This window comes from Gadus morhua, chromosome 7 (genome assembly GCF_902167405.1).
Source record: "Gadus morhua chromosome 7, gadMor3.0, whole genome shotgun sequence".
NCBI lineage: Eukaryota > Metazoa > Chordata > Actinopteri > Gadiformes > Gadidae > Gadus > Gadus morhua.
Genome location: NC_044054.1, coordinates 15,733,419 through 15,746,539, shown reverse-complemented (window position 1 = coordinate 15,746,539; position 13,121 = coordinate 15,733,419). Strand labels below are relative to the sequence as shown.

The window sequence follows — 13,121 nt, the reverse complement described above, 5'->3', positions numbered from 1 at the left end:
TGCAACGACTGCGCTCCCCCCGGCAATCTAGTAGAGTGGGGTATCACGGGCTAAATCAAGAGGGAGAAAGAGGGGCGGGAGAGAGGGGAAGAGAGAGAGGGAGATAGAGAGCGAGAATGAGGAAGGGTTTGTTTGTGTGTTTGTGCGTGCGTGTGAGTCTGTGTGTGTGTGTGTGTGTGTGTGTGTGTGTGTGTGTGTGTGTGTGTGTGTGTGTGTGTGTGTGTGTGTGTGTGTGTGTGTGTGTGATAGAGAGAGAGAGAGAGAGAGAGAGAGAGAGAGGGAGGAAAGAAGGGGTTGTGAGTCTGTGTGTAAGGGAGAGAACCTGGATCCTAAGAACCTACAGAGCCGTTCGGTCCAAGAGGGATCGGTCTCCTCGCCCCCTTTCCTCAATCTCCAGTTCCCCTCCTTCCGCTCCGTCTCCCCCCAATGTCTCTGTAGTCGCCCCTCAGATATTCTCCCTCTCTCTCTCTCTCTCTCTCTCTCTCTCTCTCTCTCTCTCTCATCGGTTTGTTTCTCCTGCTTTCATCCCCTCCTAGCTCTACCTATTGTTGCCAATCTATCTGACCCCTTCTTTTTCCACACACTCCCCCCTTCTGGTCTCTCTCTCTCTCTCTCTCTCTCTCTCTCTCTCTCTCTCTCTCTCTCTCTCTCTCTCTCTCTCTCTCTCTCTCTCTCTCTCTCTCTCTTCTCCGTACCACCCTCCCCCCTTCTGGAATCTCTCTCTCTCTCTCTCTCTCTCTCTCTCTCTCTCTCTCTCTCTCTCTCTCTCTCTCTCTCTCTCTCTCTCTCTCTCTCTCTCTCTCTCTTCTCCACCCCTCCCCCTGTCCCTAGAGCTCCTCTCAGAGCTTCCGTCTCACTTTTGAGTCTGAATAATACAGAAGTCTCTCTTTCTTCAATCCCTCTCTCCCCCCAAAGTCTCGTTTCCCTCTCACCTCCAGGACCCCGGTCTGTTTATTCTATCATTCTGTTCCGCCACAGGCCACGCCCCCAACAGGTCCAGTCAGCCCCGCCCCCCAGAGACACATTCCAGGAATGTAATTGATAGAGCAGAGCTCTATATTGCCTACTGCACACGCAGTCAATCCCCTGATTTGACATCAATCTGCTGACGGGATCTCCAGAGCGCTGCTTCCTGCTCACCCCAGACTGTAATGGTATGGGCAGACGCAGAACTGCTGGGGCCAGGCCAGCATGATGAGGAGAAGATCTACACCATGAAGAGAAGATCTAAACAGCACCATGAGGAGAAGATCTACACCATGAAGAGAAGATCTACACCATGAAGAGAAGATCTACACCATGAAGAGAGGATCTACACCATGGAGAGAAGATCTACACCATGAAGAGAGGATCTACACCATGAAGAGAAGATCTACACCATGAAGAGAAGATCTACACCATGAGGAGAAGATCTACACCATGAGGAGAAGATCTACACCATGAGGAGAATATCTACACCATGAAGAGACACACACACACACACACACACACACACACACACACACACACACACACACACACACACACACACACACACACACACACACACACACACACACACACACACATGAACACACATGCACACACAAAAATAAACACATAGTCAAAGATATAAACACAGAGAGACAGCCTTTTTCTATCTGCCACACACGCACACACACACACACACACACACGCACGCACGCACGCACGCACACACACACACACACACACACACACACACACACACACACACACACACACACACACACACACACACACACACACACACACACACTCACACATACACACTCATGCACACACACTGAAGCAATTACGGGTGGCCCTGTGGTCAAACGGAGGAGGAAGGATTTCTCTGGTGATTTCTGTGTAGGAAAAAGAGGATGTTTCATCGGCCGCGACGGCAGCAGACTTCACGTGTCATCATTTCATAGCACAAATAAAAGGCTCTACTTTTCAACACCAACCCCAATGGAAAACATCCGACCAGACAAAGACCTCTGTCTCATCCTTCAATGTCAGAAGAAACCTCGGCACGAAACCCAAACAATGATCTTCTATTACGACTTAAGAGCCATGTGTCCCAGCGACTGAGGCTAATCAACTTAAACATTACGGTGTTGTTGTCCAACCAGACAATGTCGGCTCTGCATCTTCCAACCACATGACATCAGGGTTCAGTCAGGAGGACAGCGGCCGTATGGACGCTCGTATGCACACAGCATTATTCACCCAGGATGGTTTTATATCGCTGGCGAGACAGGCTTCCATGCAACAGATACATACTCATAAAAGCACTCTGAAATGTAGAGGGGGGGGCGGGGGGGGGGGGCGTGATCGGACGCAGTGCTGCAGCTCAGTTGTGACTTGTGGTGCCGGCCTGTGGTGTTCATCAACAGAAAACATAACGTCCGGGGACATAGAGGGACGTGTGTTTGTGTGTATGTGTTGGCGCAGGCCCAGGCATCATGCCTTGTGTTCCACGTCTCTTGTGGGAGGACCACGGATAGAAAGAGAACCATGGAGCTTCCTAGGGGAGACCTGCTGAGAGGGACAGTAAGAGAGAGAGACACAGTGAGAGAGAGAGAGGAGAGAGAGAGAGAGAGAGAGAGAGAGAGAGAGAGCGAGAGAGAGAGAGAGAGAGAGAGAGAGAGAGAGAGAGGGAGAGAGAGAGAGATAGAGAGAGAGAGAGAGAGAGAGAGAGAGAGAGAAAGAGAGTTGGGGTAAGGATAATTCTTGACAAAATATTAATTTTCCAGATGATACTGTCAGCTTTTCCATAGATCATGGCTATGCAGTCACGCTCAAACACACACACACACACACACACACACACACACACACACACACACACACACACACACACACACACACACACACACACACACACACACACACACACACACACACTCACACACACACACACACACACACACACACACACACACACACACACACACACACACACACACACACACACACACACACACACACACACACAAAGAGAGTCTCAAAGGGGGAAAAAAAGAAATGAGGGACAGTACAAAGGACCATAAGATCTATGTGTGTGTCATCGGATGAAGGTTAGGTGTTAGTGTTATGGTTTAGTTATTGAGTAATGGGCACAAAAAGGGTTTAATTGGATGTTCATGTGTTATTTTATATTCATCTCATTTAGTGTTCGCTTACCGAAGTCAATGTATGACAAGGCTGTCACCTTGGAGTTAACCCTCAGAGCCAAACGTACAGGCCCACACACCAACACACAGACACACACATACACAGACACACACACACACACACACACACACACACACACACACACACACACACACACACACATACACACACACACACACACACACACAGGCAAACGCGCGCACACACACAACACACGCACACACAGATGTGCACACATACACAAATACCTAAGTCACCCTAGACTGACCTTTTTGTTCCAGTACTACACTCCAATCCAAATGCTCTCTTGTGCTGTCTCTATTTCTCCCTTTTACTCTCTGTCTCTTTCTCTCTATTTCTCCCCTATTTCTCTCTCTCTCTCTCTCTCTCTCTCTCTCTCTCTCTCTCTCTCTCTCTCTCTCTCTCTCTCTCTCTCTCTCTCTCTCTCTCTCTCTCTGCCAATCCCCCCTCTCTGTAGCCTCTATCCTATTTTACTCCTCAATTATGTCAATTATGAAAACCAACCGAAAAAAGGTTCAGGGTGAGTGGGTGGGTGGGGGATGGGGGTGGGGGGGGGGAGTCAAAGTGCCTGAGGTCCGCTCGCCACCGCAGCGAGGGAGAGAACATCCGCGACCGCGGGCCGCTACCTCAGCACACACAGCGGCCGGGAGACCCAAGTCCCTGCATCGCTCAAGTGGTCTTCATGCAATCCAGACGGTCTGTGTTTACCCCGCCAGCGCTCTCCCCCCCTGTCCCCCCAACGGTGGGAGGGCTGCTGGCCCTCAGTGTGTTGTGTACTGGGGGATGAGCTTGTCACCAGTGATGTGTTGTGTACTGGGAGATGAGCTGGCCGCCCCCAGTGTGTTGTGTACTGGGGGATGAGCTTGTCACCAGTGATGTGTTGTGTACTGGGAGATGAGCTGGCCCCCAGTGTGTTGTGTACTGGGAGATGGGCTGGTCACCAGTGATGGGTTGTGTGCTGGGGGCTGTGGGAGGGCTGGTCACCAGTGCTGGGTTGTGTACTGGGAGATGGGCTGGTCACCAGTGATGGGTTGTGTGCTGGGGGCTGTGGGAGGGCTGGTCACCAGTGCTGGGTTGTGTACTGGGCCTGGGAGATGGGGTTCTTTCAAGTGTACTGTATTTAAGTATTATTAAACTATACATCTGTATGTATGTACGAGCATGTGCGTGCGGATGTGTGTGTGTGTGTGTGCGTTTGCGTGAATGCGCGTGCGTGTCTGTGTGTTTGTGTGTACGTGCTTGCGCGTGTTTGTGTGTGTGCGTGTGCGTGCTTGCACGTGTTTGTCTGTGTACGTGTGTGGGGGCGTGCGCGCGCGTGTGCCTGGTGTGTGTTTGTCTTTGTGCTTGTGTGTCCGCATGTGTGTGCGTGTGCATGCGCCTGGTGTGTGGGTGTTTGTTTGTGTGTGTGTGTGCATGTGTGTGCTTGCACCTGGTGTGTGGGTTTGTCTGCGTGCGTGTGTGCGTGTCTGTGTGCGTGTCTGTGTGTGTGCCTGTGTGCGTGTCTCTGTGTGTGCGTGCGGGAGTAAGCATGGTGTTATTGATAGCTAGACGTATGTACATGTGTATGTACCTCATAAACTCCCTGATGCTTCACTTTTTATGAGAGTCTTGACATGCTTCTATGTATTTACCAAGAGGGAAACCAGAGAGACAGAAGCCCAGTGTTCAGAGGACCATGCGCTGGCCTGGTGTGTGACTCTGTGCTGTGGTCTGATAGGGGGCATATAGGAGTGGTTAGGGCCTCCTCACCACTGTAGTATTTAGGCCACTCTGCCCACTTTCCCAGACTAACGCTTTGGTGTTGAATCAAAGTTTCAGCCTACACAGCAGATTCTGATTTTCTCTCTCTCTCTCTCTCTCTCTCTCTCTCTCTCTCTCTCTCTCTCTCTCTCTCTCTCTCTCTCTCTCTCTCTCTCTCTCGCTCTTCCTCTCTCTCCTAACCCTCTCTAATACAGAAAGCTCTTTGGTTGAGCTCCAGATGCACATGAGTCATTCCCTGTCTTTATGGAGTGTGTGTGTGTGTTTTGTATCTCTCTGTCTGTCACCTGGATTGGCCCCAGGCTAACCCCCCCTTCACAGGCGCTGGCCCGGCGGCGGCGGTGTGCTGGCGCTGAGGCCGTGTGTAGAGAGGGAGGCCATGGATTCCCAGCAGCCCTGCTGGAAGATGTGGATTGCAGCTGTGAGTGGAAATAAAAAAAGTGTATTTTAGTTACGGGCGACCGGCTTTGTTCCTATCGCACTTTACTGCCTCTGGGTTTCAACCCCGAACTCTCCGCACCCGCATGAATAATGGGGTGTGTGTGTGTCTGTGTGGGTGTGTGTGCGTGTGTGTGTGGGTGCTTGTGTGTGCGTGTGCGTGTGTGTGTGAGTGTGTGTCTGCGTGTGTGTGTGTGTGTGTGTGTGTGTGTGTGTGTGAGTGTGTATGCGTTGCGTGGAAGGAACAGTACTGCTTCAAGGACAAATTAAACAAAAATAAATGAGGAATATTAATCTAACAGTTATAGTATACAAAGATCTAAAATAATAATGAATGATTCTACAGTGGACACAACTTCTAATTGAATACTTCAGTAACCTAATTATAGCAACATCAAGGTAACACCTCCATATGGTTTTGTATCTGTAGCCTCTTATTTCTTGCTTTCCACAGACACACACACAGCCCCCCCCCCCCCCCCCCCCACACACACACACACACATTCCTTCTGCCTTCGTCCTTTTAAAAAGACTCCTTTTTATCTAATATCTTTTACTAGTTCTGTTTTCCCTTCTTTCTGTGCTTCCTTTTCCAGAATGTTCCACTGGAGCTTTGGCTGGCGTCCCCGCTGTACAGTCTGTGTGTTTTCTATCTCCTGCAGAGTCCTTCTCTCTGTTTGGGGTTGGATTGTGTGCTGCTTTGATACTGTGGTGCTGCTGTGTGTCTCTGTGTCTGCTTCCCTCTGTCTGTCCGCCCGTCTGGAAGGACCTGGGTCTGTCTCATCGTCTGACCCAAGCACGCAAGCACACACATGCACGCTAATGCTGAGTCGTGCCTGTGCACACGCACACACACACACACACACACACACACACACACACACACACACACACACACACACACACACACACACACACACACACACACACACACACACACACACACACACACACACACACACACACACACGCACACAGACTGCCATGGAGAGTTGTTCTGGAGTTGGATTTCAATACAGCAGGAAATATTTTCAGCCTTGCAGGAAATGTCTGCTGGGAAAAAAAAACACTGCTAGAAAATCGTTCTTCTCTAGACCCTCATGCACGTGTGCACACTTAGGTAACATACAAACTGCTTTTATCAAACAACAAGAAATTATCATTAAGAAATAGAAGCCCTTTTTTTATCATTCTTTATACTTATTCATACATTTCTAAATTATTGGTAGTACCATCTCCTCAAACTCTTTATCTAAACAATTCTCAGAGTCAGAGTCAGAGTCTCTCTCTGTCTCTCTCTCTCTCTCTCTCTCTCTCTCTCTCTCTCTCTCTCTCTCTCTCTCTCTCTCTCTCTCTCCCTCTCTCTCTCTCTCTCCCTCCCTCCCTCCCTCCCTCCCTCCCTCCCTCTCTCTCTCTCCCTCCCTCCCTCCCTCCCTCCCTCCCTCTCTCTCTCTCTCTCTCTCTCTCTCTCTCTCTCTCTCTCTCTCTCTCTCTCTCTCTCTCTCTCTCTCTCTCTCTCTCTCTCTCTCTCTCTCTCTCTCTCTCTCTCTCTCTCTCTCTCTCTCTCTCTCTCTCTCCCTCCCTCCCTCCCTCCCTCCCTCTCTCTCTCTCTCCCTCCCTCCCTCCCTCCCTCCCTCTCTCTCTCTCTCTCTCTCTCTCTCTCTCTCTCTCTGAGAGAGAGAGAGGTCAACATGGAGGTCAACATTGATGACAGGTAGGCCCTGGCTGTCACAGGAACAACGGCATAGGATTGGAGCCACAAGGCGGGCTGCAGAATTGAGAGAGATGGGTGAAATAGCATGTGGCTGATCAGTTCATGTTTGTTGCTCGCTTGCTCGCAGCCATGCATGACACTTAAACCTCAGATCTTAAGCTCAAAGGCCCACTGGGAAACTTATCCTGACGTGTTCAAAATGTTGGGATAGCAAGACCTCAGGAATCCCGAGGCAGCCAATCCATTGGCTGTGGTTCGGAAAAACATTGAACCATGAGCATCTGCCCGAAGTTACGGTGGTGTGGAAACTCTGATTCCTCGCCTGTCATTTTATTGGTGGGACTTATGCTGGCGACCTGGCGTATCCCCAGTGCGTCCACCTCCACCTGTTCCAATAAATCTCTTGTGTTTGAAACTCTTTGAGACTTTTGCAGGCTTGTAAATTGGAGGTCTTGATACGCAAGACGACTCACTGGCAGATGTGTACACAACACCCACAGCCACATGTTTGCACTCACTCAGTCACTCACTCACTGCCACGCTCACCAGTTCTCCTGGAGATGAAGGCGGGCATGAGGCAAACACTGGGATGTTCAGGAACTGGAGCACTGGAGCAGAACCAAGCACAACCATTAAGATAAGAATAAACATGTATTCCGATTTGTATGATTGAAGGCGTGTGAATGAAGGATGACACATGGCTATGCTAGGAAATGCAATAAGCCAGGTTTTATGCTAGCTGTCTACAATCAGATTTTCCAAAAGTTGGTCCCATAACCGTGACCAACCAATCATTTTTTTTGCATGACAATAAGCCACACATTATCATTATCATGAAAAACAAGTGAAATAAATTAATAAAAGTGTTTTAGATAGAGGGTTACAACTAGGAGAAACCAGCTTGAGTAAGCTAGATTTTGAAAGAATCCAACCATTAAAATCCCAACCCCCCCCCCTCTCTTCAAGCCGATCTCCCAAAACACTTGATAAGCTAACTTATTTCTCAACAGAGCATTTGATTTGTTGATTGGCGTAATAGATTATTTCAACAAATATAACTGAGAAATCATTCTCCAACAAATTGCAGACACAGACAAATAGCTTTAAGTATTAACTTATCTTCGGACCAAATGAAACAAGGTTTTTTGGCCTCCATTTCCCAGAACTTGGTTTTATTGTGGCGGTCTTGGTCCCCAGCTTAGATCCACTACAGGGCCAAAACCCCTGGTTCTGAAAGCCATCCCGCCAAGCACCATCACCACACATGCAAACACATACCCCTGCCTCTCTGAGCTTCACCATGACACCACAAACACATAACAACCCCCAGATTCAATACCCAGTACGTTTACAGTGGTTGTTATTCCTGTTGTTGAACCAACCTGCTGCCCCCCCCCCCCCCCCCCCCCCCCCCCCCCAGCTGGGATGACCCATACACACAGCCCATGCTGGGGCAGAACACGCCTTATTGATGTGTCGCCATCACTCGATGCAATGTGGTCGTTAAATCAGTTTCAAGAGTTTTTCAGGATGGCACATATTTTGCAACAATCACAATTGAAAAGGCTGCAGTGATCAGGAGGCGTTCCAAATATCTCACACATTGAGTAGCAGTTTACCACAATGCAGAGAGTGACGGAAATATATATATATTTTTCCTCCCCTAGGTTAGCTTCCATTTGTCATTCCATTCTTGTGCCCCACAAGAAGTACAAGAAATGTCCCACATTCTTGTTCTTCGATGTGATGCCTTCCTTCTTTCCCTCTTTTCGTCCTTCAGTCAGGATTAGTCGGACATTGCTAAGTTTATCAGAAACTCTATCCTTATAACGATAATTATAAAATGTACAAGTAGAAACATTGCAATTCTCCCACTGGTCCCCTTGTGCTCGATAAAGTGCACTACTTATGGTGTCACCATTTTGTAGCTTTGTTTTGAAATGTCAGTGTGCAAATCTGCCTTCCATTCAAGTACACTAATTAATACCAATTGTGCACCGCAAAATAAATATAAACTGATGCACGCTTACATCCGCACTATATCCCATGATGCTTAGCGGTTTTCACTCTCCTCAGATCCATCCACATGAGATGGTCTGCCCCATTCAGGTGCTCCATGGAAATGAGTTTGCAGGGGGACAGTGTACACTATGTAGGGAATAGGGAACGAGGGAGCAAGTGAGCCAATGCACAGAGTATCCATGTGTCTCTGATTTAGGAGGTGTTTGGTATCTTCATACCGGGGGATGAGGTCTGCAGCCGGGGGCCCAGGGCAGGGGACCATCCTGGGCAGCATGGCCCCTCTGAACACCAGCTCCTCCCTCTCTGGCGCCACCACCTGGTTCCTCCCCCACGCTGCATCTCAGGCACAGCACAGACGCCTGGGACAGAGCGCTGGGGACTGAAGCAGCGGACCACTGTGCAGATCTCTGGGCCAGAACCCAGGAACCCAGGCCTGCAGAGGATTCAACCTACTCTTCATGATGAGTGAATCATGAGTGAGTGAGTCAATTGGGACAGACCTAGAAGCTTAGCAACCATTCTTGTGTTGTTCAAGAAACCGACTGACGTCATGCTTCAACAGTGACAGTGAGAGGTTCGGAATAAGACGAAAACCTGGCTAGCTAAAACCCAGCTAAACGCACAAAAGATCTGTCATGACTCAGCTGTGCACGTCCATCGCAAACAATGCATGCCAGTAGTGGTGAAACGCAATTACAGCCATTCAGGGAGTTCTGTGAACCGAGCAGTGCTCTCCGTGCCCCATTTCATGGTCAGGGTAATGATCTGCAGATGGAGAAGTAGCTAATCGCTTATTTATCTCCACAGGGCTGGAGCCCTCGCGAGTCTCCGGATGCTTCCCCCCGCTGCCCTCCTGCACCAGGTTACACAACCTCAGGCCCATTGCCTAAAGATGTACGCACTCACACGTTTACACACACACATGCACACACTCACACGCATACACACACGCATATACAAACGCATACACACACATGCAAACACACACGCATACACACACATTCATACACACATCCATACACACACACACACGCATGCACAAACGCGCATACACACACGCCCATACACACACACACACACACACATACGCATGCACGTAAACGCATACACACATACGCATACACGCACACACATACAAACCCAGGAATACACACACATGCATACATGCGCACAAATGCACACACATACACACCCAAACAAACAAACACATGTGAACGCACACTAACAAACATGCGCACACACATACATACACACACACACACACACACACACACACACACACACACACACACACACACACGTGAGCAGACACCCTAACATACAAACACATACTGACACACACACTCTACTGTTATGGTTCAACCATGGTGGACCAACCAACACAACAAGCCTACAGTGCATGAATCTCTGCATATTTGAACCGGAGATCAGGAAATGGCTTTTGCAGTGTGTCTCACTACTGGAATATGCCATGGGAAGACGACGTATGAGTAATAGGATTTGATCCTTGGAAATTTCATAGGGTCGTGTCAAATTGAAACACTTACCAGCTGTGCCCGTGGCAGGCTTCATAAACCAGAGAGAGGAAACGTTACCTCATGTTATTAGTTGCCATGAACCCAAATGGCGCTCTGGGCTTTTAGACCTCTGTGTGGCCCGAAGGCCTTGTGGGATCGAACCAGCGACTCCTTACATTAACAGGTGGAATAAAGAAGGACTCATGTGAGATACATCAATGACTGCTGGTGAGCACTGAGCTTTCTTCCAGGTGGGATATTGCTGTGGTCGTCCTATGCAGGGGGAGAAGACACAGGCTATGAAGACCTAGCTTGGCGTCAACAGACCCCGTACGCAAATGCATTTCCTTCTGGAACCTCTCAGTTAATTTTCGATTCGTCCCCCTGGACACGATTGGACAGACCTAAAGCCAATCAGAGCAACGAAATACGTGACGTAGTGCTAGGCTGCGTTAGTTAATTAAACTTTGACCCTATTATGTCGGTAGTACTGCAAGCACATCTTTCAGATCAACAAAATCTTTGAAGTCTTCTTTGAGAGTAAATATACATTCCAGTTGTTTATTACTGTTGTGATAAGATTTAACAGACGGTTCCACATCAGCGGCAGCCATCCGGGTCTTGTATCAAACCCAACCCACAACAGATAAGCATTTGTGGTTTTTCCCAAATGGGGTGGGGCGGCTGGGTCTGTCTGAAGGGGGGTGGGGGTAGACATGCATATGCCAAAGCAAATGATATCACTGATTTTTCTGGTTCCCAGGCTAACGATAACCAGACATCTGGTGGGGATCTTTATTTCCCTCTCGTCTGATGATCTGTTGACCAGTTGCCTCAGGCCGGAAGCTGGGTGGGCTTACTGCCAAAGAACACTCAGGGCATTTAGGATTCTACAAATTAAACGACCGATATCGATTGTGTTTCTCTGCCACTACCTTCTGGAAAAACCAAATAGAGGGCACTGAAAACCATCGAGAAAAGCAACACTGGCATGCATGGGTTCAGGGGTCAACGTGCTTGTCTACCCCTGCACCCCTTCACTCCCATGAGGACCGGTGAGAGGCTAAAACACTACTCATAGACGTCCCACACTGTTCAGCCAGACTGCTGACTCATGTGCACGTCAGCAAGTGATGCAGTGCGCATCACTTGCTGATTCCCCCAGAAATCACACCTGAGGACACACACACAGCAACCATGTGGTAACCTGGACGTCTGGATAGCACGTTGGTCTGTGTGAGAGAGATGTGTGTGTGTGTGTGTGTTTGTGTGTGTGTCTAGTCCCCCAAGTTAGTCCATACCTTAACCACCACTGGTGAGAGGGCAGAGACCAGCATCACACTGACACAGCATCGCTTTAGCGTGCTCGTGTGGTCTTTGCGCACACACACACACACACACACACACACACACACACACACACACACACACACACACACACACACACACACACACACACACACACACAAACACACACAGACAAAAAAACTTAATAGTGGTTATTTGGTGGCTAGGCGTCCGGGGTCTTCATAGGGAACGTGCTGAAGCTGTTTGTTTACCTAGACCAGCTGCTTCTCCACACGGACAGACGCACAGGCCATGAAGAGACTGCCACACTCTGCAGCGTGCCCCAGCCTGCGTCCACGTGGAGCAAAATATCTGCTGCAGCGTCTAGCGCTGGGAGAGTCTTAGTCCCCTTCATCCCCCCCCAAAGTGGAGTGAAAAAGGGTTGTGAGCATATACACATACACACCCACAGATTGACAAACATAAAGACAGACGGGTGGACAGAAGGAGACACACACACACAAACGCACGGGCATGCAAATATGTGCAGACACACAGTTTATCTTTAAGACTAATGTATCCCTCACACACACACACACACACATGCACACGTTCCCTTTAAGATGAATGTATCATTCACAAGAGACATTCTTGTGTAAGTGCAGAATAATAGCAATAATGACACATGATTAGATGAAAAGGGAGTTGAAAGAGATGCAAAGAGACCCACAAAAATTCCAAATGTAGTATTTAATTATCATGTTAATTAACCCAATCATTCAAAACTGTCATTTATAACCCTGCATTACTATAAACAAAGACTTTAGGCATTTGCGGTAACAATGGCTTTGAGCAGCCTTTCAACTCAGCACAAACAACCTCACACAACACACACACACAAGCGGGAATATTAAACCTTTAACTTCCTCACTTAAGGCATTTAACATACATCGTTAACTTCATGTTTACGATTTACGTTTTTAATTAGTAAAGTACCTTGGAGATTAAATAAAATTTTGTTGAAAATATGATTTGGTGGAGGTTTGGGTGGCTGGATTCCTCCTGAAATGTTTGAGACCAGCTCAATAAGTTTTGTTCTATTTTCTTACCAGCCACCAACATTCAGTGTTTCTTTGGATGCTTACATCATATATTTCAGAAGTTCTCAAGACAATACGCAAAAC

The 13,121-nt window shown here is 48.4% G+C and overlaps 1 protein-coding gene across 5 annotated transcripts in view; it reads right to left on the bottom strand.

The window, feature by feature from the left end:
- Positions 1-12,668: 12,668 nt before the first annotated feature.
- The window catches only part of LOC115546919 (EH domain-binding protein 1-like protein 1), a 31,794-nt gene continuing 31,341 nt past the window's right edge, over positions 12,669-13,121 (bottom strand). For all 5 annotated transcript variants that reach the window (XM_030360748.1, XM_030360750.1, XM_030360751.1 and 2 more), the window contains one exon: positions 12,669-13,121. This exon is cut by the window's right edge and continues 676 nt beyond it. The gene's annotated coding sequence lies outside the window, so the exon portion shown is untranslated.